The sequence below is a fragment of the Rhinolophus ferrumequinum genome (assembly GCF_004115265.2).
Source record: "Rhinolophus ferrumequinum isolate MPI-CBG mRhiFer1 chromosome 5 unlocalized genomic scaffold, mRhiFer1_v1.p scaffold_110_arrow_ctg1, whole genome shotgun sequence".
Taxonomy (NCBI): domain Eukaryota; kingdom Metazoa; phylum Chordata; class Mammalia; order Chiroptera; family Rhinolophidae; genus Rhinolophus; species Rhinolophus ferrumequinum.
The window spans coordinates 8900485-8926700 of record NW_022680355.1 but is presented as its reverse complement, the minus strand read 5'-3'; the positions used below and the strand labels follow the sequence as shown (position 1 = coordinate 8926700).

Genomic DNA, 26216 nt, shown 5'->3' with positions numbered 1-26216 from the left:
ACTTATCTTTTGTTTTTTTTAATCATCCTAATAGGCCTAAGAGTAATATTTCATTGTGGTTTAGATTTGCATGTCCCTGATGATTAGTGATATTGAACGCATTTTAATATACTTGTTGGCCATTTGTAGGTCTTCTTTGGAGAACTGTCTGTTCAGGTCCTTTGCCCATTTTAAAACTGGGTTATTTATTTTTTTGTTATTGCAAACCCAAAATCTTGAACAAAGATTACTTCTCCGTCCACAGACTCATGCAGTTTCTCTCAGGATCCCATTTGCTGAATTTTTTCAAGATCACCTGCATCCAGTCTTATCATTTGGCCAAGGCCAAGGCCAAATGATAAGACTGGGTGCAGGTGATCTTGAAAAAGGTTGTTTTTCCATTAATGTAAACCACAAATAAACAAACAAACAACAAAACACTTCACACACTCTTACTTTCTAAGATGGCCATAATATCCTGGAGTATATACACAAAGGCAAGATCGCATTTCTGAAGCATGCAAGCTCATGAAGAGCTACTGATGCCTAATTGGCTTCACTGCTACTGGAATCCCAAGTACCAGGGACCTGAACAACTGCACGGACACTGTGCCCACCTTGCCACTCCGTGTCATAAAACCCCCTCTGCCACAGCGCTCACCACTTGTTGAGGCCCCTTAGGAGACTCGCCCCCAGGTTCAGCTTCCATTACTGGGCCAGCACTGTTGGAACTGGTGAAGGAAGAAACAGGAGGACAGGATGGAGGGCCTGAATAAGACCTCGAGAGACCCTAGTGATCTTTATACATGATTCAACATAAAATAATACTCAACTTAGTTAACAAAGTTCATCAAAGTTCTAATTTTCCCATGAGTACCTCAAATATATATTTATAACAAATACTTGTGTGTGTGTGTGTATACAATATTTATATCAATTTTTTTTTTTTTTTTTTAAAGTTTGCCTTGGTCTGTTTGGTCTACTCTAACAAAAAATACCAGAGACTGTGTGGCTTATAAACAACAAAAGTTCATTTCTCATAGTTCTGGAAGCTGGAAGTACAAGATCAGAAAACCAGCATAGTTGGGTTCTGGTGAGGATCCTCGTAAGGGCTGCAGACTGTCGACTTCTCGCTGTGACCTTATTGGTAGAAGGCATGAGCTAGCTCTCTGGGGTTTCTTTTATAAAGACATTAATCGCAATCATGAGGGTTCTGCCCTCATGACCTAATTACCTCCCAAAGGCGCCACCTCCTAATACCTTCACATTGGGAGTTAGGATTTCAACATGTACATTTTGAGGGGACACAAATATTCAGACCATAGTAAAGATGTTAAAGTTCCTGCTTTGTTTATACCCTTAGGAAATGTGTAGTCTGCCCACTGGATAATGCAATGAGTAGGTGAAGAGTACTTTCTTTAGCTGCCTGGTTGGAGAGATGTGTGCCTTCTATTTTGTGTCTGATACTGAAATTTATTTCACGAGAGAAATAAGGTTGTGTGCGGTGATAAGTTTCCTGGGTCCAGCTATATTATGGATTAAATATGGATTAAATAGACCTTCAAAGAAATCTAAGAATCTAGCCTAAAAATCTAATCATTATTTATATTAACATCATTGTTATGGGTTATTTGGTTCTAAGTTTTAATAAGTCAATTAAAATCACATTAAAAATAAATACAACAGGTCTGTCAGCTTGTACTATACATATATATTGATCTTGGTTCCTTCTAAGTGATCAAAAGTAGAGGTCAGGTTCAATTTGCTTTTATCATTTACATCTTTTAGGCATCACAAGTTCAATGAGCCCCAGATATGTTATTTTTTAAAGAAAAGTGGCTGAAATAATTAGACCACAGCTGTTCAATCCAGTGACTGGACACAGAAGTCAGTGGAAATACTCAAGATTCATGATCTGGCCTTTTCCAATTGAATCATCTGAAGGTTAAGAGCAATGTTAAGGAACTCTTTACCCTAAACAACACACATATGTAAGTGCTATAGCAAGATTAACACTAACTCTTTCCCTCCCATTTTTTACCCACTGCTTCTGGAGAACGAGTCATTTTCATTGTTGGCCACCATATATCTAAAGTTTATCTTTCATTGAAGTATCTGTGGTTTTAAAATTTTGCCAAATTGCATACCCAAAGGTTTGAGATCCCCTCAAAGAACTCTCCCTTTTCTCATTTCTCAGAGCGGTTGCCATGAAGTCACAAAAGCCCCTAGGGCCTAAACACAGATCACAGAGGTGTGAGCGCCAAGTCGCCAATGCCAGGGTCACAACTCAAAGGAAGCCAGATGCCTCCCCCCAACCAAGTCTTCAAGCTAGCACACATTTAGCAGAGATTTGGAATACCATTTCACACTAAATACCTAGGGGCTCGAGTACCCTCTCATTTAAATGGAAGATTTTGCATTTTACTAAGACACATTTTCTCCCTCCAAAAATCTTCCCTCTGTGCAATTCTGCACCAAGCAGGCAAGATTCTTCAACACAATGGAAATCTCTGAACTTTGAATGGGATATTTTTTGACGCAGAAATAATTCCCTCTGTCTCCCAGGGGCTGTCTTTTACCTCCTCCATGCTCTATCCAGTTTCCAGACCTCTGCCCACTTACAATCCCGGAAAGCAAAACCTCTGTGCATTGGATCATTTTGTCCCCATTACTGAAGGAATCCTTAGGGGACTCTTGAACAATTTCTTAATCAAATAATTATTTCTGAATTTTACATGCTGGCACTCCTCAGTGACTGCATGACAAAGATTAGTATGGATGACTAGACAAGTTCTGTGATCTCCTGAATACTACAAAATAAAGATTGCTAAATTGGAAAGTGGGGGAAGGGACACTTTTTCCTGCAAAAATGTGGCTATTGCATTCACATATGCTGTAATTTATATTACAAAGACAATTACAATTCTGAAATGACTTTAAAAATTATTTATGCTGCCATAGTTTAATAGTAAAATTAGCCTTTTCTCATAAAAATCCTAGTACATACAACTACTTGTGTTATTATTTATTTTATTTTTAAATTAATATACAAAGGGGCGGCTGGATGGCTCAGTGGGTTAGAGCACGAGCTCTGAACAACAGGGCTGCTGGTTTGATTCCCACATGGGCCAGTGAGCTGCGCCTTCCACAACTACACTGAAGACAATGAGCTGCCGCTGAACTTCTGGAGGGGTGGCCGGATGGCTCAGTTGGTTAGAGCCCGAGCTCTCAACAAGGTTGCCAGTTCAATTCCCGCATGGAATGGTGGGCTGCACCCCCTTCAACTAAGGATTGAAAATGACTAGACACAACTAGACTGATGGACAACGACTTGGAGTTGATGGACCCTGGAGAAACACACTGTTCCCCAATAATCCCCAATACAATTTATATAAAAAAATTAATATACAACAAAATCGATGTGTGTGTGTGTGTGTGTGTGTGTGTGTGTGTGTGTGAATTGAACAGTTCTATGAATTTGAACCCATGCATAGTTTCATGTAACTGCAACCACAACCACAACCAGAATACCTAAAAGATCCATCACCCATCAAAAGTCACTCTTGCTGTCTAGTTGTAGTCACGCCATCCCTGATCCTTAACCACTGATGTTCTGTCACTATACTTTTGTCTTTTTAAGAATGTCAGATAAATGGAATCATGTATTAGGTAAATCTTTTGTCCGGCTTCTTTCAATCAGCAGAACTACTTTATGATTTATACAAGTTTTTGCATGTATCAAAATTTCATTTCATTTTATTGCTGATGACTATTCCTTATATTTATCACACTTTGTTTAACACTCAGCCTTTGAAGAACATTTGGGCTGTTACCAGTTTTGGGAGAATATGAATAAAGCTTTTATAAGTATTTCTGTAGTTTTTATGTGAACACAAGTTTTCATTTCTCTAGAGTAAACACCAAGAAGTGGGATTGCTGGGCTATACTGCGTGTATGTTGAACCTTATAAGACCCTGCCAAGCTGTTTTCCAGAGTGAGTTGCTGTAGCATTTTGTATTCTCTCCAGCAGTATATGTCTTACTTGCTCTGTATTCTCATCCACACTTAGTATTGTCAACGTTTTAAATTTTATCCTTGCTAAAAGATGCCCAGTGGTATCATGCCAGGGCTTGCATTTTCCTAATGACTAATGATGTTGAACACTTTTTCATGTGCTTATTTGCCATCCATATATGCTTTGTGGTGAAGTGTTTGTTCAAGTCATTTGCCTATTTTTAATTTTTTTTTTTTGTACAGTTGAGTGTTAGGTGTTCTTTACTCATTCTGGATACCAGTCTTCTGCCAACTATGTGATTTGCAAATATTTTTCTCCCAGTCTATAGTTTGCCTTTTCATTCCCTTAATAGTGTTTTTAGCAGAGCATGTTTTAATTCTTTATTAAGTCCAATTTTTAATAGTGGTTATCTTTAGATTTTTTCTTAATTTCTTTCTATAGTTCTGCATTTTCAAATACACATTAAGAATATATTACTTTTCTATTTTAAATTGTTATTTAAAACAAAGCAACTGTTCTTTACAATTAAAAAATCCCAACAGAATTCATTTGTGCACTTGAAAGAACGGCCGAATATGAACTGACATGTCTACTTAAACCCTTGTTTTTTAAGACCATGAGTAGAAAAGGAGTGTTTTTAATAAGATGTTATGACATCATAATAAGGGAATAAACAGATAATTAAGTCTTAATGCTTCATAGTCACTAGGATGAATAGAATATTTTTCTGCTGCAACCCTCCAAATGCAACATACTGTCCTTACTGTTTTCAAGTTCAGGCTTGGCACATCCTGGTATAGTTATAAATGGCTTATAATACTCTACATAATAATATGATTTTCCTCTATGTTTTAAAATGGCATGCTTACAAGATGAACTCAGTTCATAACAATTTAAAACAAAGTCTGGGCAAAGAAGTTTTGGCTCTCGGCTCACCTGTGTGGCGCTAGACATTTTGAGAAATACAGGTTTGCTCAAATGTCGTGTGGCCTTTCAAAGAAGGTGTAGGTGGAGCAGAAGAGAATGCTATTTGCAAAGTGTTCTCTGTTCTGATTCACCACTGGGAGAGTGCGCTCCTGAGCGCTGAGGGATGCTCTGCTGCAAGCCCAGGCGTCTGCAGTCATCAGGTCTCAGCAGGATTTCGTCAGCAACCCGCCTGGCTGCTGGGGCAGACAGAGAACTCCCCACAGCAGTGACGGTGAAATTGAGTCTCTGCCGTCTTCAGGTAGCCTCCAATAGAAGCACGATGACAGCAATATTTTTACTGTTATAAAGAGATTAATGTCAGCGCTCTCTCAAATGTGATTCTGAGTGATGCATTTTACCAGTAAGTGAGAACTTACATATTAAATGAATGCTTTCCCTGTGAAAGGAGTTATCTTATATTAATGGTGCTGTCATCACTCAAGCTACCATTTATACTCCACTTGGGATCCTGACACCGGAGTTTATAGCACATTTAAAAAATATCTTCTCAATGGTGGCAACATTTTGACCTTAAGGGTAGGCTGAATAATTTCATAAGCATCAAAGAATGAATAATAAAGATAATTCAGTTTTTCTCAGGTCTAATTTCAAGGGCCAGCCAGTGTCTCCTTCTTAGGGAAGGAGTTAAGTGCTCGGCTAACATTTTTCTAGAAAAACCAGGATCAAAATACATTGCCATTGGTGTATTGGTGGTTTGCTTTGTAAATAATAACTTGAGATTCTAAAGTTAGGAGGCTGTTGCCTTGTATTATTATAAACTCATTAAAAAGACTATGGAGATAATAAATACAAATCACAAAAGTATTTTCAGCAATGGTAGAATCATCAGTATATATTTTTAACCTTCCAAGAGGAGTATTCATTTGACTATGTTCTGATATATCTGTTTCTTTTTTTTTAAAGCAGCCTGCGTATTTTATAGTCACAGTAGGTGTTGTGGGGACAGAGCCCCAAAAAGCAGTTTCCAGGCTCTCGGCCTCACACAGAAAGGTGCTGGCTCAGGTAGTAAAAGGCCATCGACTGTGATCAAATGGCCATCAGCTGTGGCTAGTTGGCCGTCAGCTGTAACCAGTGAGCCATTGGCCACTAATATAACTGCCGTGGCTACGCTAGCAGAAAATGGGGGCTAGCAAGGAGATGGTGGCTGAGTCTGCAAGCGGCGCAGTGAGGGTTGAGAATTGTGTGGCTCCTGTTTCCTGTGTCTCCAACCCAGCCGCCAGTGAGAGTATAGTGGTGTGACTCCCCTACCTATGGCTCCGTGGGTGTTCCTTTTTGGCCTCACCATGTCCTGCGTTCTTATGTGGGGAGTGGGACCGGAGACCCCGCATGACACCCCGCACGACACATGGCGAAGTCAGCAGGATCCCCTGCACTACACATGGCGCAGCGAGCAGGGTACGGTGCCGGCCAAAGCTCCCCGAAGGGCAGTGGAGCAGTTGGTGCGTATGAACACTCTCAGGAGGAGCAGCTGCCTGAGAGCTGGACCCCGTGGAGGGGTGGGAAGATGTGGACGGTTCCCCAACCAGCAGAGGCCGGAGAAAGCGAAGGTCGTTGCGGCCCTGTGAGCTGGGAAGTGCTTGCTGAGGCAGCCCGGATGCAGGACTTGTAGTCCCAGGAGGAAACACTTGCTGAGTCCTCCGTGGGAGCTGAGGGTGAGGTCAAGGTCATCCCTCACCCCCAGGACAGCCCTGGCGAATGACTATGGACTATGGGGAATTGTCTTCCATCCCTAATTTAATGGACCGCTTGACTGTTTGTTTGGGAACATACCACCATGTAGCGGAACTGGCGGATGTTTGCTTTTGTGTCTTGACCGGCCGCCATCGAGAATATGTAAGCACCTTGACTGTGAGTCGCTATTGTTCCAGCACGGTACCCTGAGAGGCCCAGAGAGAGTGGCAGTGCCCTGAGAGCCCTGGCTGAGTCCAGGAAGTCTGGCTGTGCCCAGAGAGAGTGGCAGTGCCCTGAGAAGCCCTGGCTGAGTCCAGGAAGTCTGGCTGTGCCCAGAGAGAGTGGCAGTGCCCTGAGAGGCCCTCTCTGTGTCCGGGGAGACTAGTGGTACCCTAAGAAGTCCAGGAAGTCTGGCTGTGCCCAGAAGTACTGGTGGTGCCCTGAGAAACCCTGGCTGTGACCAGAGAGCTTGGCTGTGTCCAGGAAATAGCATTCACCTCCAGGCTCCTCGCACAGGGCCCCTCGCGGAAGACACTTGTCACGTAGATTGTGAGGCGAGACCCTGTAGGGGTGGAGTGTGGGGACAGAGCCAGGAGTGCAGTTTCCAGGCTCTCGGCCTCACATAGAAAGGTGCTGGCTCAGGTAGTAAATGGCCATCGACTGTGATCAAATGGCCATCAGCTGTGGCTAGTTGGCCGTCAGCTGTAACCAGTGAGCCATTGGGCACTAATATAACTGCCGTGGCTAGGCTAGCAAAGAATGGGGGCTAGCAAGAAGATGGTGGCTGAGCCTGCAAGTGGAGCAGTGAGGGTTGAGAATTGTGTGGCTCCTGGTTCCTGTGTCTCCAACCCAGCCGCCAGTGAGAGTATAGTGGTATGACTCCCCTACCTATGGCTCCGTGGGTGTTCCATTTTGGCCTCACCATGTCCTGCGTTCTTATGTGGGGAGTGGGACCGGAGACCCCGCCGGACGCCCCGCATGACACATGGCGTAGTCGGCAGGATCCCCTGCACTACAGGTGTGTACAAGGATTCTGTGACCTATAGAATATAATTATTGGATAAAGGAATTCATATAATGAAGACTTGCTCCTTGAAAGGCCCAAATCTTTTAAATTTTAAAATTTTGAATAGATCTTTAAAAAATGTATTCCAGTGCCCTCCCCTGCCTCTTTTATAGTAGAGGCTTCTGGACGTAATTTATCCATTTCTTGATGACTCAGAATTATCTTTGCAAGCTTAAGTTACTTATGATGCTTGCAGACTCCAAAAACTATAGCACAAATACAGATAGGCTCCAGAGCATATGGAAATGCAAACATTTTTTTGTCCCTACTCTGAATAGATCCATATTACTCTTTTATTTATTTATTTTAAAGATTTTATTGGGGAAGGGGAACAGTGTGTACTTCCAGGACTTTCTTCCAAGTCAAGTTGTAGTCCTTTCAATCTTAGTTGTGGAGGGTGCCGTTCAGCTTCAAGTTGTTGTCCTTTCAGTCTTAGTTGTGGAGGGCGCAGCTCAGCTCCAGGTCCAGTTGCCGTTGCTAGTTGCAGGGAGCGCAGCCCACCATCCCTTGAGGGAGTCTAACTGGCAACTTTGTGGTTGAGAGGACGCGCTCCAACCAACTGAGCCATCCGGGAGCTCAGCGGCAGCTCGGCTCAAGGTGCTGTGTTCAATCTTAGTTACAGGGACCGGAGCCCACCATCCCTTGCCGGACTTGAGGAGTTGAACCGGCAACCTTGTGGTTGAGAGCCCACTGGCCCATGTGGGAATTGAGCCTTCGGAGTTAGGAACACAAAGCTCCATCTGCCTGAGCCACAGGGCCGGCCCCATATTACATTTAAAAATAATTCCTTTGCTTCCTTTTATCTCCTCCTTGTAGTGGGCTCTCCACCCTTGCTTGTTCCTACTCACATCTCCTACTCCCAAGCTCTCTCTTTATTTGTGTCTTCTATACTCAGGGAAGAGTAACTAGAATGTCAAACATATTAATATCGTGTCCAAATTAAGTATGTAGTCTTTGATTAATAACCGGAGAGGAGTACTATCTCATGTTTTCAGCATGAAGGTTGTAATAATGTCTACACTGACTGCCCAAAGACCAGTTTTCCCCCAAGATTAATACATGACTTTTATTTCATCTTTAAAATATCACAAATAAGTCAGGAATCACTCAACATCTTGGCGTTTCTGTAGCTGGGCAACTTAGATCTGATTCATCAGCCTGATGAACTGTTCCTTTTTCAGAAACATAGATACCGTCCCCAAATTTTCTGATATTCTTGTTTTTAGATGTTGTGCCTTGTTGAATCAAAGCAGCTGAATTTGATACAAGTTCAATATCATTTCCTTCAAGAATAGAATTAATTCACCTTTCTGAGCTTGAGATATTGAACAAGCAACACCTGACGTCCTCCGAACCCTGCAGATGTATTTTTCCCCCAAGAAACTTCGGATTTCAACAAGAGAACCGTTCTCCTGAATGACCACATTGATGGGGAAGTGAGCACACACAGACCTCATCTCATAATGGACGCCCAGGGTAACACCCTTGATCATGTTCTGTACGTGACCACAGATTGTACGAATAATAGCCAGTTCCTTTCTATTCTCCCATCATTTGTCACCCCGGAGCCTCTTCTTTTTCTTTCCATGGAGACTGAGTTCTGCATTGATGTGACTGAAGTCGCTTCACAATAACTGTGTGTCCCTGCAGAGTGATGTCCACATTTTCTGGAATGTCCACTGTTGATTAGTCTGATTGCTGAGAATGGTCTTCATTCTCACAGCGGATGTGGCAAAGAGCTAAAGACCATTTTTATTTACTTTTCTGTTTTGGCTGAATTTTGGATAGGTGACACTTCTGATCATAGCCTACAGATAAGTGAAGTGTCACTGTAAGCCCATTTGATGGATGGATAAACCAAGGCTCAGAAAGCTAAACAGCAGAGCTGTGACTAGAACTCCTGTCTCCTGACTCTCACCATTCCTTTCTACCTCCAGGCCTTGGTCCATGCTGTTTTCAGTCTCTGGGATGCCCCACCTACCCAGAGACACCTCCATGGCTGCATGGATATGTGAAGTCTCAGGTCTCTCCACTCTTCCATCTCTGCCCTCCTTAAAAGCCTGCGATTGCATTAGAATAACATTCATACTCTCTGGCTTGCACACTTCCTTTCCACTCTCCATTTTCCTCCTACCTCCCAGACTACCTTAAAACACGGAGGACTTGTGACCAGCAAACTCAGCCCCACCCAGTCCCTGAACATGTCCCACCCAAGGCCAGCAGACTCAGAAATGCTAAAGGTGGGTGTTTCGTACCCTAAGCTCAGTATTGAGGGAATATAAAGACCCACTGGCCTACAGCATCCCTCACTGTCCCCAACGTCCGCTGATAGCTGGGTCCATGAAACAGAGCACCTTCTATAGCTTCCGGATTTTTTCTCTAGTTCACTCGCTGAGATGGGGACCATAACCTGAATTGCAGCTTACTTATCAGGAAATCTCCATCTTCTTTCTCCCCTTGAAGGAAAGGGAAGGGAGTTGGCTTTTCCTGGTCCCCAAATCTGAGCCAGGCACTGTGTCGGGTAATCTGTGTGTAGACTGTATTACCATATATTAACATTAGCAAGTTGTAGATGAGGAAAGAAAGGCTAAGAGAAGTCAAATTGTTAGAGCTCACAGAACTGGTGTGTTGGACCTGCCTATCTGAAAAGAAGCTTTTCCTATCTATACAGATTTGACGCTCAAACCTATCCCAAGATGAAATGACTACCTTCCAGTACAACTTTCTGAATTATCATCCCCGCTGCCTACAATTCCTTGTTTTCACACTCTACTTATCATATTAGCTCCCCTTGGGCACCAACCTGGTCTAACTGGATAAAAACTAGTGCCCCCTACCTGGTTGGACCCTGTGAGGGAGACATTCATCTACCTCCTTTGAAGTTCAGCCCAACTACAAGGTTCTCCTTTGGCCCTGGTCACCTGCCTCATCCTTGATTCCTTGCCTTTGCGGCAGACTCCCTGCTGAGATTTCCAGCATGCCTTATGCCTTTCACTCAAGCTTGAAGCCAGCATTTTCTACCTTATTTTCCATTATTGCCCCACGCTTGGCTTCAGCCAAATGGAACTAATTGCTACTCTATATGCATCTGCTATATTTTTCTGTCTCCTTGCCTTTTTTTAAGACAATTTTTTAGAACAGTTTTAGGTATACAATAAAATTGAGAGGGTGGTACAGAGACTTCCCGCAAACCCCTGTCCTCACACATGCATAGGCTCCCCTATTATCAACATCACGCACTAGAGGGGTACATTTTTTTTTTTTTAATCAAAGATGAACCTGCTTTGACATGTTTCTTGCTTTTTTATGTGGTTTGTTCTGTGAGAAATGTCTTTAACAAGCTCCATCAGCCACCTCTCCTCCTCAGTCCATCCCAAATCTCTGCATATTTAAATCCCCTTATCTTTAAGTTCTGGTGCATATTCCTTCTTCTCCATGCAATCTTTCCTTAGGTACACTTCCACTCCAGCTAGAATTAAGCTGTTTATATCTGACCTCCCAGAGCACTTCATTTGTACTTCTCCTGGGGCACTTCACCAGAATTTAAACATGAACGAAACACTGAAACAGATCAGCTATATCAGCTAAAGTAAAAAAAAAAAAACCATGATTTTAGGCTATCGTTGTGCCTTTAAGCCTGATCAAAGGGATTAGCTCTTCCCCTGCCCCTGCTGAAAGCTCCAGCAAAACTATAACTTTTCTGATCATTCCTAGTTAAGAAGTTAACATTCACTGCTCATTACAAAACACAGTCTCAGTCCAGAAATTGGTGTGCCCAGCCCAGTACTAATCCATACTTGACCCATCATGCAAAGCTAACACTTCTTTCCTATCTCCCAGCCAAAGCTGCCTATAGGCAAGTTGCTGTCTTCCGCAGAAAGAGTGTGTTTGGCTTCCTCTATCTTTCTCATTCCCATCTTCCTCTCACTAACCGCTGTTTCTGACCAACCTCCATTCCCTCGGTTGAAGGGAGATCAGAGGGATAAGAAAGATCTTTTGGACTAATAGAATCATAAGAGTCTGGTTAATATTTAAAGTTGACTCTTTCTAAGACCACTGTAGTGGGTTCTTCAGAGGTTTTCCCATTCTGAGGTGCTCTCCTGACTGGCTGGCTCAGGCAGTGCAGCTCTAATCCAGCCTGTTGCTTCTTCCTCAGCCCCGGGCATGTAGTGGTCCATCTCCAGCTGTTCTTTGCTGACATCCTATCACTCCTTCCTCCAGGTGGCCATATTGGACTGAATCTAAGATGCCTCCATGCATCCTTCTACTAAACAAATTCAAGAAGCAGGCTAATTTCAACTTTGCAGCAACTTTCCTTTGCTTCTGCCATCAGAATAGCTAGTCAGTCACGGCATATTCTCTGCCAGATTTCTTAGAGGGAAAAACCAGTCTCTGTGTCCCCTCTCCCAACCTCAGGGGATAGGTATCAAGTTCTCAGAATGGTCCTGTTGACGTCAGTCTTACTAGAATTTAGGTGAGGAGGCAGATAGAACCCAAGCTCTCATTTTTAGGAATGTGGGTGGAAAACAGCATGATTTTTTTTAAGTTAAAAAAAAATTTAAATAGAAATTCTCCTCATGAAATCCTCTCTCAACTTTCACTCTCAGGGATCTTTTATATCTTCTTTGTAGTTGAGAAAGTTTAGATTATAAAATCCTTTGTTGTTTTTCTTTGAAAATATGCACCTTGATCTGGTACCCCACTTTGAAATTTCGTATCTATTAGAACTAGAAGCTTCGGTAGAAACTTATTTAACATCCTGTTAGACAAGCTAGAACATAGCTAGTTATACAAACAGCCTAAAGGAGACTGTATACTGCCTGAGGGCAGAGACAATATCTGATTCATCTTATTATCCTTCACAGCATCTAAAATTGAGCACTCTCCCTAACAGATAACACGTAGCTACAGCTTCCTGGAGTGGGCATGCTTGGGCCTGTATTTTCTTATAGCTACTAGCATTCAGAAGCAACCATACGGCTATTTGCACATGCCAATTCAAAACTATTGAAGATGTGACAGAGAGTGGTCTGTGTTTATCAAATCCTATTTATTTTTCCTCCTGGCAACCATCTATGTTTCATTTCTCAGTTTTCCTTGCAGTTAGTTCGGTGAAGTCATAGGATTGAGTTCCAGCCAATGGGATGAGGGGAAAAATGACATCCACCACTTTCAGGACTGGTCCCAGAAGACCTCCTGGGAAGTCCTCTATGATTTGCTCCCATTGGTGGGTTGTATGGCGAAGGCAGGAGCCCTAGAAGTAGCAAAGCCACACATTGCATGTTGCCTGGGTCCCTAAATGACTGCGCAGAGCACAGCCCTCACGCTGTCCTCACCCTCACACCATTGGACAATGTTGTGGGTTATAAACACACCTTTCGAGTGATAAGCCACTGATACGTGGAGACTGTTTGCTATAGAACTATGCCCACTGACACTGAGGACCAGATTCTAATAACATACCCACACAAGTAACCGAGGGAAATTCTCCCAGGAAGAAATTTCTCTACTCTCCAGAGAAAGTGCCAAAAGTGTATTTCCCTGAGTTCCAAGTAACGTGATATATTTCTTCCTGTGACAGTCACATGCCTCCACCTAAAATATAAGTCTCGTTGCTCTTTTTAGGTGAAGTGATTTCATTTTTAGTTAAAAGAAATGAATAGAACAATTCTTTCCTTCTTTGATCATCTTCTCAGAAAGAACAGCCTTGTAGGCTTAGAATTCATTTTTAATTAAAAAATTATTACTGGGTATGAAGGTGTGGAGTGGGCATAATTATGAAATGCTAACTTGGGGACTTGGCCTCTTTTCCAAAGGTCTGCAGATCAGGATGTGGTAGGATGAATTTTTGGAGTAGGAAAAAGACAAGTTCATTCAACCATGCAAATTAAATTACAAGACTTGGAATCATTATTTCTGTGAAAATGTGATCTCCATACTGTGTTAGTTCTGACATTCTTTTCAGATTTTCACCACTTGGCCTTTAAATAACATAGGATCAGTAAAATGTCTCTGGCAGAAGATGATGTATTAAACTCCAAAGTTAAATTTGAACATCTTTGCTTCAGTCTTCCAAAATTAAAAATACCTCAAAAGAAATACCATGTAATCAAAGAACAAGGAACTATTATTGACAAGTGTAAAATCCAGGTCTATGGAGCTTAAACTAGTTTCCATATCCACCTTGGATCTCAGTGTGTTATCCCATTTTTAATAAAATATAAGGAAACTGATTGCATATTTTCTACTATTATCTGTTTCCATATTCAATAACACTGAACTATAATAATTATTTATGTTTTAACTAAATTTATTCATGTAATAATCTAAAGATATGTATTCTCTATGAGAAAGAACTGTTATGACTGTCACACCAGTCTTGAAAAACGAACTTTTATCTTTTAGGTATACCGAGACAAGATGGAAGCTTGCACCCATAGATTAAAGGACTTCAGTTTAAAGAGTTGTGAGCAGCAGTTGCTGCATTGATTTCATAATGGCCTTTGGTATTATCGAGGTAACCACAAAATAACTGGATAACTAGAGGTCTTATAGAAAAATTGCTGGAAAAGTTGATGATGGTGATTAATCTTGTCACTGAAAACATATTCAAATGACAGTAAATTTAATATTTATTGAGAACTTACCACATGCCAGTCACTAAGTGCATACAAAGGTAATTCCAATGGAATGTGTTCTGACTTTTCAGGAGCAGCTGAATGATCGTCTGTTTGGGGTAGTTCCTGGATGTTTATTTCTTTATAATTTTCAGTTCTTAAAGCACAATGCAGGAGCTCCATGGTACTCAGCCACGTCTACGTTTGAGGTATACATGCGCTAGAAGTTCATTTAGGAAGTTGGATACCACCTCCATCATTAACTGCTGTGATACTGATCGTGCAAATTAAAGGTTCATGAATTCATACAAGCTGCTACAGGACACGAAACCTGGTAACTGCCTTAAAGTAGTCTATAATTTGGTATCCAGCAAAATAATGAAACATTAGCCTTCCCAATGCATGCCAATTACACAGTCTTTTATATAGGAAATAAGTGCTGCTTAAGTTATAGAATGTCTTTGGAGTCATAACACTTTAAATAACCCAATAATCCCAATCAAGGGAGTTTTTATTGAAAGGTTGAGTTATAACTTACACACTGAAGGCAGAGAGGGTGTGAACAGAAACATTTTTGTGTGACAGATGGAAGCAGAGAATGGCAACAAGTTTCTAAAATAGTCTGTAGATGCTAAGGAAAGGAGGAAGGAGGCAGGGGGGTCAGAAATAATATGGGAAAAGGTGTACGGGCAGAGACCCATGAAACCTGTGATCACGAATGTGGACCTGAGTAAGACTAATCACGAGCCAGTGGAATGCCACGAAAGGGGAAAGAAAGCAGAGCTTAATGCAGAACTGAGGACTGGATGACCAATCTGGACAGGATGAAAGGAAGTTCAAGCCAAGTGTCCAGGGATGGGAAAGGGGTAGTTATAGAGTAAACGAGACAGATAAGTAGGAGTCATAGGCTACAGACACTCAGGACAAGGAGCAGTAGTACCGATAGTACCAATCATATGGTAGACAGTTGTTTACAATCAAGGTCCACAAAGGGACTGGGGAAAAATATCAGTTTTAGAATAAAAAATTAATGATTATATAAAGACATTTAAAGTATTTTTATTAAATATATATTCATAGTCACTCATGCCCCTTAGAAGTATAAAGTCTTTATATACCAATAACCAAATGAGACCTCCAAGTGCCTTTTCAAACATCAATGTTGAGGTATTAGAGAAGGAGTGTGACCCCTCCCGGGGGCCCCGGGAACTTACTAATTTTATTTTGCAATTGTTAAATTGTGTTTTGATTAGATAATAATCTAAGAATAAAGCCAACAGGAGCAAACGTATAACTGCTACTTGATTTCAGTGCCCATGTTTGCATTTATGATCCTGCTGGCAACACGCAGCACAGATATAATATGAAAAGGATGCATCCGAGTATACACACACTGTAAAAAGATTCTGCATACATTTTTTCAACTTATTTAAACTAAAAACAAAAGTTTACCCACTATTTACTGATTTTGAATGACCTCATGTGTCTGACATTTTGAACAAATACAATAAGTAGGTAATGACTATGAGTTCTTCATCCTGCTTCTTCTCTAACCCACTTGTAAGAGAAGTGGAAGACACATAATTGAAAGTTTACATTACAAAAACAAAGATATCAGAAATCCTAAGGCAGAAACACACGTATCAGGGTGCTCCCTGTATTTCTCATGAGCTCGATATGGCCCTCCTCCAACACTTCATCTCACTTGACCTCAGGCACAATGAGACTGCTTCCCTATACAAAGAGGGCAAGGTTGACTTTACTTGAAGAATGTCCTCAGACTAAACTTTAGGCAAAGTAGGGTTAATTCAGCTTGTCATGAAAAGGATTATATTGCCTTTCAGGGCCAGGTCAGTGAGTGCCTTAGCTATGACAGCTTAGGTAATAACACCAAACATGCAGTGTAATTTGGCTAAGAATTATTAATGCCGTTTACGAAACTATTAGTGACTGTTTCATCTCAAGCCTTTGGCCCTGGCTTTTCCTGGTTTAAGCTTGATAAGTTTGGAGCTTGCAGCTCTGTCTTAATGGGTTGTGGAAGACCGTGTTCCATTTCTCCTAGGGCTTCATGCTCATTAGTCACAGACGCCAATTAAAAGCTTTGTTAGAGTACTGTTAGAGTACTGGAGGAATGCACCATAGCACACGGAGAGACCCGGAAGCCCCTTTCACATACATCACGGATGAATGAGTCTCTGTGGCATGGCAAGCCACACGGCAGTAGATCGTGAGCATGAGCAGACAGGACCAACAAAAGCAGCCCCAAAATTTCGAAGTCAGCACTTTCTGGAGCCAGCCCTTTTCATTCCAACTGATAAGGATTTAGACATTTTGATTAGCCTTGCAGATCTTAGTCATTTTAAATGACAAACACATTACAATTATTTTTAAAGGCAAGTTATATAATCTAGGGGACAGCCCATGCTTCATAATTTTCTAGAAATGATTAACAGACCCTTGTATGTCACTCCTGTGACCATGAGGGGTCAAGTTGAGGTTAACGTCCTGGCAAACCACTTAGGATCTAGAAGAACAACTATTTTGGTAGGGATTATTGCCATTGTAAACCACTGACAAGGGCTTGAAATGATAATTCTTAATTAAGAAAATAAAACGACTCAGCATCTGTGCTCTGATCATGCAGCTAACAACTGACTGCACCTCAATCCAAACACAGAATGAAATTCAGCAAAGAGATGGATTTATTTTTGTAATAATTTGTCTTAGACATTTAATCTAAAATAATGTGGTGAGGCTTCAGAAATAACTTTGGGTATCAAGTGTTGATAGAATATTTTCTCTATTTTTTTTAAATGAATCTTTTGCTTTTATTTCAACTGTGTCTTATTACTGACTTATTATTAACTTGTTGCTTACAAAGAGAATTTTGAGGGAAAAATACCTAAAAATTATAGCCTGTTCAAGGGAAGTAATAAAAACTTCCAAAAGTGTATATTTTGAAACATATCATGTTTACACAGCAGTCAATAATTAACTGTCTTTAATCAAATAAATATTTTGTTTGGTAATGTACTCTTTGACGTGTCATAAAAATTATATGTGGACAAATCAGATCAAGAAATATTAACAGACAAAAAAAAGTTGAATACAGTCCACTTTGTATCTATGAACTTGCTAGAATGCCATGGTGAGTGGTAGAGAGAACTGAAGAGTATCCTGAGGAGACCGTGTAACATTGATACCTAGAATTTGGTCACAAAGCTATACACAGGCTATACAATTTACTGGGAAATATCTCAAATTAGAAAAATCACAGAATTCTAGAGCTAGAAAGAGCTTAGGGTTTTTATTAAAATCTTTTAAAAAAATGTTGTCATCCTGATCTCTCAATAAGGAAAAGCAAAAGACATTTGTTCTATTTCCGAAAATATTTGTTCCTCTACAGCACACTCCTTGAAAATTTTCTCACCGTAGGATACAACCCCACCCTCCCCCGCAACCTGTTATTCTCAACACACCAGGCTGTGGCTGAGTTTATAGGAGAAGTTCAAAGGAATGTAATTCCACAGCAGTTATATAGCAAAACATTCCAGGTTACATTAGTTTAATAATTTCCAAGCTGAGTTTTGAACATTTTGCATTTCTACAGAAGCCAGCAAAGAAACTTTGCATGGGGAATATGATTTGTGAAATTCTTAGGCTTCTTTCTTAAAAGTCAAAAAGGCCACAGTAGGACTTCTTGTTCTGAATTTTTTCTCAAGAAAACCTGAAAACTTGACCACTACAATTGCTTAGAAATAACAGATAAAAATACATCATTCTTTCAGCTGCATTACTGAACTTGTAATAAAAGAGAGAGAGGGAGTGGAGGGGAGGAAAGAAAGGACCAGGTGTAAGATATGGGGATCTAAACAGCAGTGTGGTAATGGCACAAACAGATACTGATCTGCATTAAGGGGGCTTATGGAATTCAGTAACCTAGAAACTTGGATTTAAATTCCTGTGTAGGAGTAGGGGACACATGAAACTGTCCCAGCAAATGGAAACAATAATGAAGCCTATCCGTCTATAGCTATATACAAAGTGAAGAGAAAAAATAGTATTCATTCAGAATTTATATCCAGGGTTATGTGTGGCCCAGGAACCCCTAAAATCAAGAAATGAGACTAAGGATTCATCCTAGGACACTAAGCAAAAATAAATGCAAAATGTCTCTGCTGGTCTGGCTATATCTACTCTGGATGCACATTTTTATGCAGTATTGCCCACTGATAATAAATCCATAACCCTAAATTACAAATCACACAAAGAAACAATTCATCAGAAGAATCATATCACCAGACACAACAAATAGAAGATTCTCTGAAATTTAGGAACTTTAGATAAATGAGGAAAACAACAGATTATTTAACATGAATTTTAAATGACTAATTTTAAATGACTAAAGGGAATATAAACTGCATGAAAAGAAAACCACACTATTAAAATAATAGACCATCTAGAAATGAAAGTGATAGCAATTGAATGAAAAACCCAATGGACAGGTGAAACAGCTATTATATGTAGTTGCAATTGAACAGTCAATGGTCTGAAAGACAGCTTTAAAAATATAACTCAGAATGCAGTACAGTGAAATAAAGGGATACATATAAATTTAAGAGACAGAGAGCATAAAATGAACAAAAAAATTCAACATGTCTAATAAGTTTCAGAAAGAAAACACAATTATGAAGCATTAATATTCAAAGATATATAACTGTATATGTCCCAGAGTTTATTAAATAGGTGATTGCTATGATGTAAGAAGAAATCAAGATAAATAAAAGACAACTCCACAATCAGATACACCGGAGTGGAACTGCAGACCAACAAAGACAAAAGAGATCTTAAAAGCAATTATAGAAAAAAAGTATTCTATTTACCAAGGGTAACAATTGGACAATAGTAGACTTGTAAAAAGCTAAGATAAGACACAGAAATAAATGAATATTTTAGAATAAGATAAATAACTGCCAAAGTACAATAATATGACCAACTAAATTATTGTTTGACTATTGAGGATATTTGCCGATTATTAACAGAGATATCCTAGAAAAACAGAAATTGTGTTAGCTGAAAAAAATCAACTAATAAGTACAAAAAATCCTTGTAAGACTTATTTAAAAAGAGAGAAAGGGAAAGCGCAAATGTCTATATTACTATGGAAAAAGGGGGCATAACTACAAATAAGGCAGAGATTTTTTAAAGGAGAATACAAAGAATGATTTTATGTCAATGCACTTGAAAATCCAGTAAAAATGGTCAATTCACGTTAAATGTAATTCACAATTACTCAAGAAGAAACAGAAAACCAGATTAACAATGAGAATCACTAAAGTAATCACTAAATCACTAGTTACACACACACACACACACACAATACCCGTAGGATTCTTTCAGACAAGTTCTATTAACTTTCAAAGTGAAAGTAATTCTAATCTTTATAAACTTTTCCATAAAATATAATAACTTGCTAATCTTTTTAATTTATAAAAAGATAAACTTGATGTAGTTTCATTTATGAATGTACAACTTCTACGTAAAATATTAGCAAACAAAATTTAGAATGAAGATTTAAAAAATTATCATAAAGTAAAAGTTACCCTAGATAGGATGGTTTAATTTTAGAAAACACACAATTCAGCAATTAGCACATAAAAAGAGAAAACCCATAAATTCACCTCATTAGATGCAAGAAAATATTTGACAGAATTCAAAATAATTCCCTGATAAAAACTTCGATCAAACAAGGAATAGAAGGAAACTTTCTTAACCCGATAAAAGATATCATCCACTGAAAACCCAAGAAAATATAGTACTTAATGGTGAAAAGTCAGAGGCATTTAACATAAAAGCTGGGACAAGACAGTATGCCTGCTGTCAATGCGTCTATTTAACATTGCACAGGAGGTCCTAACCATAATAGCAAGAGGAGAAAAAGAAATAAATATGTAAATATAACTAAGTAAAATATTTAATTTATACTCAATTAAATAAATCAAAATAAAATATAAACATTACAAAAGAATGAAAAGAACTGTCACTATTTGCATATATAATGATTATTTATTTAGCAAATCCAAATAATCTACAAACTCTTAAAACTAATAAAGAGTACAACATGGATGGAAACAAGAATTAAAAATCTATTATGTTTCTATGAACCATCAGCAAATAGTTAGGATATTTCAGAAAAAAATTGACAATAAAAATAAACCACTTCAATAATAATTAGAAGGTACCTAGCAATGAACCTAAGAATAGCATGGAAGATTTTTTTCAGGGAAAATTATAAAATATATTGAGAGACATGAAACTAAGCTTATATAATGGAGAACTAGATTACATACGTGAAGGGAGAGACTCAATATTTAGATGTAGAAATCATCCCCCAAATAATCTATACATTCAATGCAATTAGAATCAAAATCCTAACATTGGTTTTCATATAACCCAAAATGATGATGCATATACATTCATATGGTAAATATTCAAGAATAGGCAAGATATGTTTGTGGAACAAGAGTGAAAAGGGGTTCATTTATTATAAGGTTATAATAATTAAAACTGTGGTGTTATTTTGTAATATACACATGATATATTATATACACATGTGTAATATACACATAATGTATTATCATGTGTATATGTACACTTGAAACCTATGTAATTTTACCAACCATTATCACCCTAATACATTTAATTAAAAAAAAAAGTGGGGTCCGGCCTGGTGGCTCAGGCGGTTAGAGCTCCATGCTCCAAACTCCGAAGGCTGCCGGTTCGATCCCCACATGGGCCAGTGGGCTCTCAACCACAAGGTTGCCAGTTCAATTCCTCGAGTCCTGCAAGGGATGGTGGGCTGCACCTCCTGCAACTAAGATTGAACACAGCACCTTGAGCTGAGCTGCCGCTGAGCTCCCAAATGGCTCAGTTGGTTGAAGCGTGGGCTCTCAACCACAAGGTTGACAGTTCAATTCCTCAAGTCCCACAAGGGATGGTGGGCTGCACCCCCTGCAACTAGCAATGGCAACTGGACCTGGAGCTGAGTTGTGCCCTCCACAACTAAGACTGAAAGGACAACTTGAAGCTGAACGGCAACCTCCACAACTAAGATTGAAGGACAACAACTTGACTTGGAAAAAAGTCCTGGAACAACACACTGTTCCCCAATAAAGTCCTGTTCCCCTTCCCCAATAAAAAAATCTTAAAAAAAAAAAAGTGGTATTATTAGAAGATCCAAGATGGAGTAGATAAACGCTGTGCTTGCCTCATCCTGTGAACACATCAAAATTACAACTAAATTATAGAACAATCAACCTGGAGAAACATTTGAAGTCTAGCAGAACAGAAGTTTTATAACCAAGGATATAAAGAAGAAGCCACATCGAGACTGATAGGAGGGGCAGAGATGTGAAACGGGCTGGCCCCAAACCTCCACTGTGGCAGATGAAAACTGGGAGGGATCTCTGGGCCACAGAGGTTCCCCGTGGAGAAGCACGGGACTCCAGCCCCACACCAGCCTCCCCAGCCTGAAGTACTGGCGCTGGGAAGAAGAGCCCCCACAACATCTGGCTGTGAAAAACAGTGGGGATTTTGACTGTCCAGGTGGGATGGAAAACTGAGGGAAATCCAGACATTCTCTTAAAGGGCGCACACAGGCACTCACCCTGGGCTCTGGGGGAGGGACGGTGACTCTGTGGGCATTGGAGACATATGGGAGGAGACTGAGTTGTGTAATTTCAGGGCAAGGACTGGAGGGACAGTCCCTATTTTCCCTGTATGTGGCCTTTTTTTTAATGCAGCTGGCCAGCCGGCAGGCCCATCTTTCTTCTGTTGAGCCCTTCCCCACAGGCCAAATCTGAATCTGATTGGCCTGGTGAGCTCCACTGCTCCATTCTGCTGACTCACTGAGACCCTGCCTCACCCAACTTGCATACTGCAGGAGGCTTTATCAGTGGCTGAACCTTATCGGAGCCAGCAGGTGGCAGCAGGCCTTGGAGTGTCCTGGTATTTTGTGGAGCAACCCTAGACCCAGTACTGGTGGCAGCCATTCTCAGTTCACAGTGTGGCCTCTCCCACATGCCTCCAGAACAGTACAAGCAGTGGTTCACTTTGTATGTAGCTCCTATCAGGTACTCCTTGGCCAGTCAGAGGCGTTGGGTGACCTGGGCCTGCATGGGAGCCCCTCCCGAGAGGCCCCAGAACAAACATACTTGGAAGTCAGCTTCAGACTACAGCAGCACACCACCCAATTAGCCCTACAAGTGGCACACACAAAGGATGGTCTCAACAGGCACCAGAGCCCACTGGGCTGAGTACCACAACATAGGGTAAGCTCCCCACACAGCAGCCCATAAGCTGTGGATGTGGCCAAACCCCACAGCCAGTCAGCCTGAGGGTCAATACCACCTACTGACATGCTAACAGCAATCAAGGCTCAAATATAACAGGAGGCCACACACAGCACACACAAGGGATACTCCTGGAGCACCCAGCTCAGGTGACCAAGGAGACTGTGTCACTGAGTTTCATAGGATACGTATTAAATAAGGCCACCTGGCCAAGACTGGGAGACACAGCAGCCCTACCTAATACATAAAAACAAGCAGAGAGGCTGCCAAAATGAGGAAACAAAGAAATACATCCCAAATGAAAAAACAGGCTAAAACTCCAGAAAAAGAACCAAACAAAATGGAGGCAAGCAACCTACTAGATACAGAGTTCAAACAATGGTTATGAGGATGCTCAAAGAACTTAGTGAGAACTTCAACAAAAAGATAGCAAGCATAAAAAAGGACATAGAAACCATTTAAAAAAACACCACAATCAGAAGTGAAGAATACAGTAACAGAAATGAATGCACTAGAAGAAATCACTAGCAGACTAGATGAAGCAGAGGATCAAATTAGTGATTTGAAAGGTAGCAGAACACAACCAATCAGAAGAGGAAAAAGAAAAATGCATCCAAAAAATGAGGAGAGTTTAAGTGACCTGGGAGAACATCAAGTGTAACAACATTTGCATCATAGGGATACCAGAAAGAGAAGAGAGAAAGCAAGGGATTGAGAACCTATTTGAAGAAATAACGACTGAAAACTTTCCTAACCTGGAGAAGGAAATAGACATACAAGTCCAGGAAGTGCAGAGAGTCCCAAACAAGATGAACCCAAACAGGCCCACATCAAGACACATTATAAAATGTTAAAGACAAAGAGAGAATCCTAAAAGCAGCTACAGAAAAGCAGTTAGTTACCTACAAGGGAGCTGCCATAAGACTGTCAGTTGATTTATCTGGAGTTCTTTTATTTTTCATTTATTTTTACTTTTTTTAAAGAGGGCACAGCTCAAAGTGGCCCATGCAGGGATTGAACTGGCAACCTTGGTGCTACCAGCACCATGCTCTAACCAACTGAGCTAACTGGCCACCCCTCAGCTGATTTCTCAACAGAGAGGGATTGGCACAAAATATTCAAAATGATGAAAAACAAGGACCTACAACCAAGATTACTCTACCCAGCATAGCTACCGGTATCATTTAAAATTAAAGGACAGATAAAGAGCTTCCCAGAGAAGAAAAAGCCAAAGGAGTTCATCACCACTAAACCAGTATTGCAAGGAATGCTGGAGGAATTTCTTTAAGATGGAAAAAAAAAAAAAAGATCAAAAATATGAATAATAAAATGGCAATAACTACCTATCTATCAATAATTGCTTTTACGTAAGTGGATTAAACGCCCCAATCAAAAACATAGGGTGACTGAATGGATAAGAAGACAAGACCCTTACATATGCTGCCTACAAGAAACTCACTTCAGATTGAAAAACACACAGACTAAAAATAAAGGGATGGAAAAGTTATTTCATGAAAATGGAAACGAAAAAAAAAAAAAAAAGGCTGGGGCCACAAAACTAATACCCGACAAGATAGACTTCAAAACAAAGTCTGTAACAAGAGACAAAGAAGGATCCAGTAATCCCACTTCCTGGTATTTATCCGAAGAAACTCAAAAGGCTACTTTCAGGGAACATGTGCATCCATATGTTCATTGCAGCAGTGTTTACAACGGCCAAGATGTGGAGGCAGCTTAGTATCCATCGATGGAAGAATGGATAAAGAGGGGGTGGTACATATATACAATGGAATATTGCTCGGCCATCAATGGGAATGGGTCCTTGCCATCTATGGCAGCATGGATGGACCCAGAGTGTATTGTGCTGAGTGGAGTAAATCAGACAGAGAAAGACAGATACAACGTGATTTTGCTTATATCTGGAATCTAAAGAACAAAATAAACAAACGAAACAGAAGTATACTCATAGATACAGAGAACATTGTGATAGTTGCCAGATGAGAGTTGGGGGTGAGTGAGAAAGGGAAAGGGATTAAGAAGCACAAATTGCTGAGGTGGGGAAGGATCGCCAGTGAGATCTGAGGCGAGGCCCCCAGCGCCCACCCAGTCCGCCCAGCTCAGCCCTGATCAAGGCGAACCTCATCTCCAAGTTGTACCAGCTTTACAGTGAAGATACACCACAGCAAATCATGAGGGAGAGATTCCGTTTGGTAGCTAAGAGAAATGACAATGTTTGTAATTTCCTAGAAGGAGGATTAGCAATTGGAAGATCTGACAACAAACTGATTTATAGACATTATGCAACATTATATTTTGTTTTCTGTGTCGATTCTTCAGAAAGTGAACTTGCCGTTTTAGATCTAATTCAAGTATTTGTGGAAACATTAGACAACTGTTTTGACAATGTCTGTGAACTGGATTTAATTTTCAATGCAGACAAGGTTCGCAATATTTTCGCAGAAAGGGTGATGGGGGAATGGTACTGGAGACCAACATGAATGAGATTGTTACACAAATTGATGCACAAAATAAACTGGAGAAATCTGAGGCTTAACAGGAGCTCCAGCCTGAGCTGTATCAGCTGAAAAGAATATGAGCCTTTTATAAAACTGAAAACAACAAAGGAACAAGACAAGCAAATGAAGAAACAAAAACTCATAGACACAGACAATAGTTAGTGATTAGCAGAGGGTGGGGAGGGAAGGGAGTGGAAGATGAGGGTAAAGGGGATCAAATGTGTGGTGATGGAAGGAGAACTGACTCTGGGTGGTGAACACACAATGTGACATATAGATGATGCATCACAGAACTGTATACCTGATGTACCTATGTAATTTTACTAACAATTGTCACCCCAATAAACTTTAATTAAAAAAAAAGAATACGAATCTTCCTGAGAGTCCAAGAAATACTAACATTGGTAACATCAGTTTGAAAGTGTCAAAACTGGCCTCTTTTAAATAAAAAAGTTAAAAGGCCACTCCCAGGTAAAAATCCAGGGGGAAAGTCATGTATGTTTACCATTCAGTTGTTTACCAAAAATAGAGGAGGAGAGTCTTAACGTTTGCTCTTGGATTTAAGTCAAGGTACTGTATAAAAGCTGTGTAAAATCAGTATAGTGGTTCAATATTGCTTTTCTTGCTCAGTGATTTTGAAGAAATTGAGTAGTTCTGGAGTGATTTTGTTTTTCTTTTTTTTCTAAATTGCTTTCCAATGGCCACCTAAGGCACGCCTCTCTATGTATTGGCTACAACTGTATGTCGAAAAGTGTTTGAGACATTTCTTTAAATTATGTACAACCCATAATGTTGCTGTTTTGTATGGATCACAGGTGCAACATTCCTTAATTCTTTCTGTTATTTGTCACAATTGTTTTTTAAAGAACCAAGTACGTACTGCATGAAAACATTATGACCCTTTTCTCTTAGTTTAAATAAACTCAAAGGTAACTAGATTTCTAAAGAAAAAAAAAAGAAGTACAAATTGCTAGTTACAAACTAATCCTGGGGCTGTAAAGTACAGCATAGGGA

General features: G+C 40.2%; 1 pseudogene; it reads left to right on the top strand.

Annotated features, from left to right (window-relative positions):
- The window catches only part of LOC117019117 (AP-3 complex subunit sigma-1-like), a 78784-nt pseudogene extending 53134 nt beyond the window's left edge, over positions 1 to 25650 (top strand).
- The last annotated feature ends 566 nt before the right edge of the window (positions 25651 to 26216 follow it).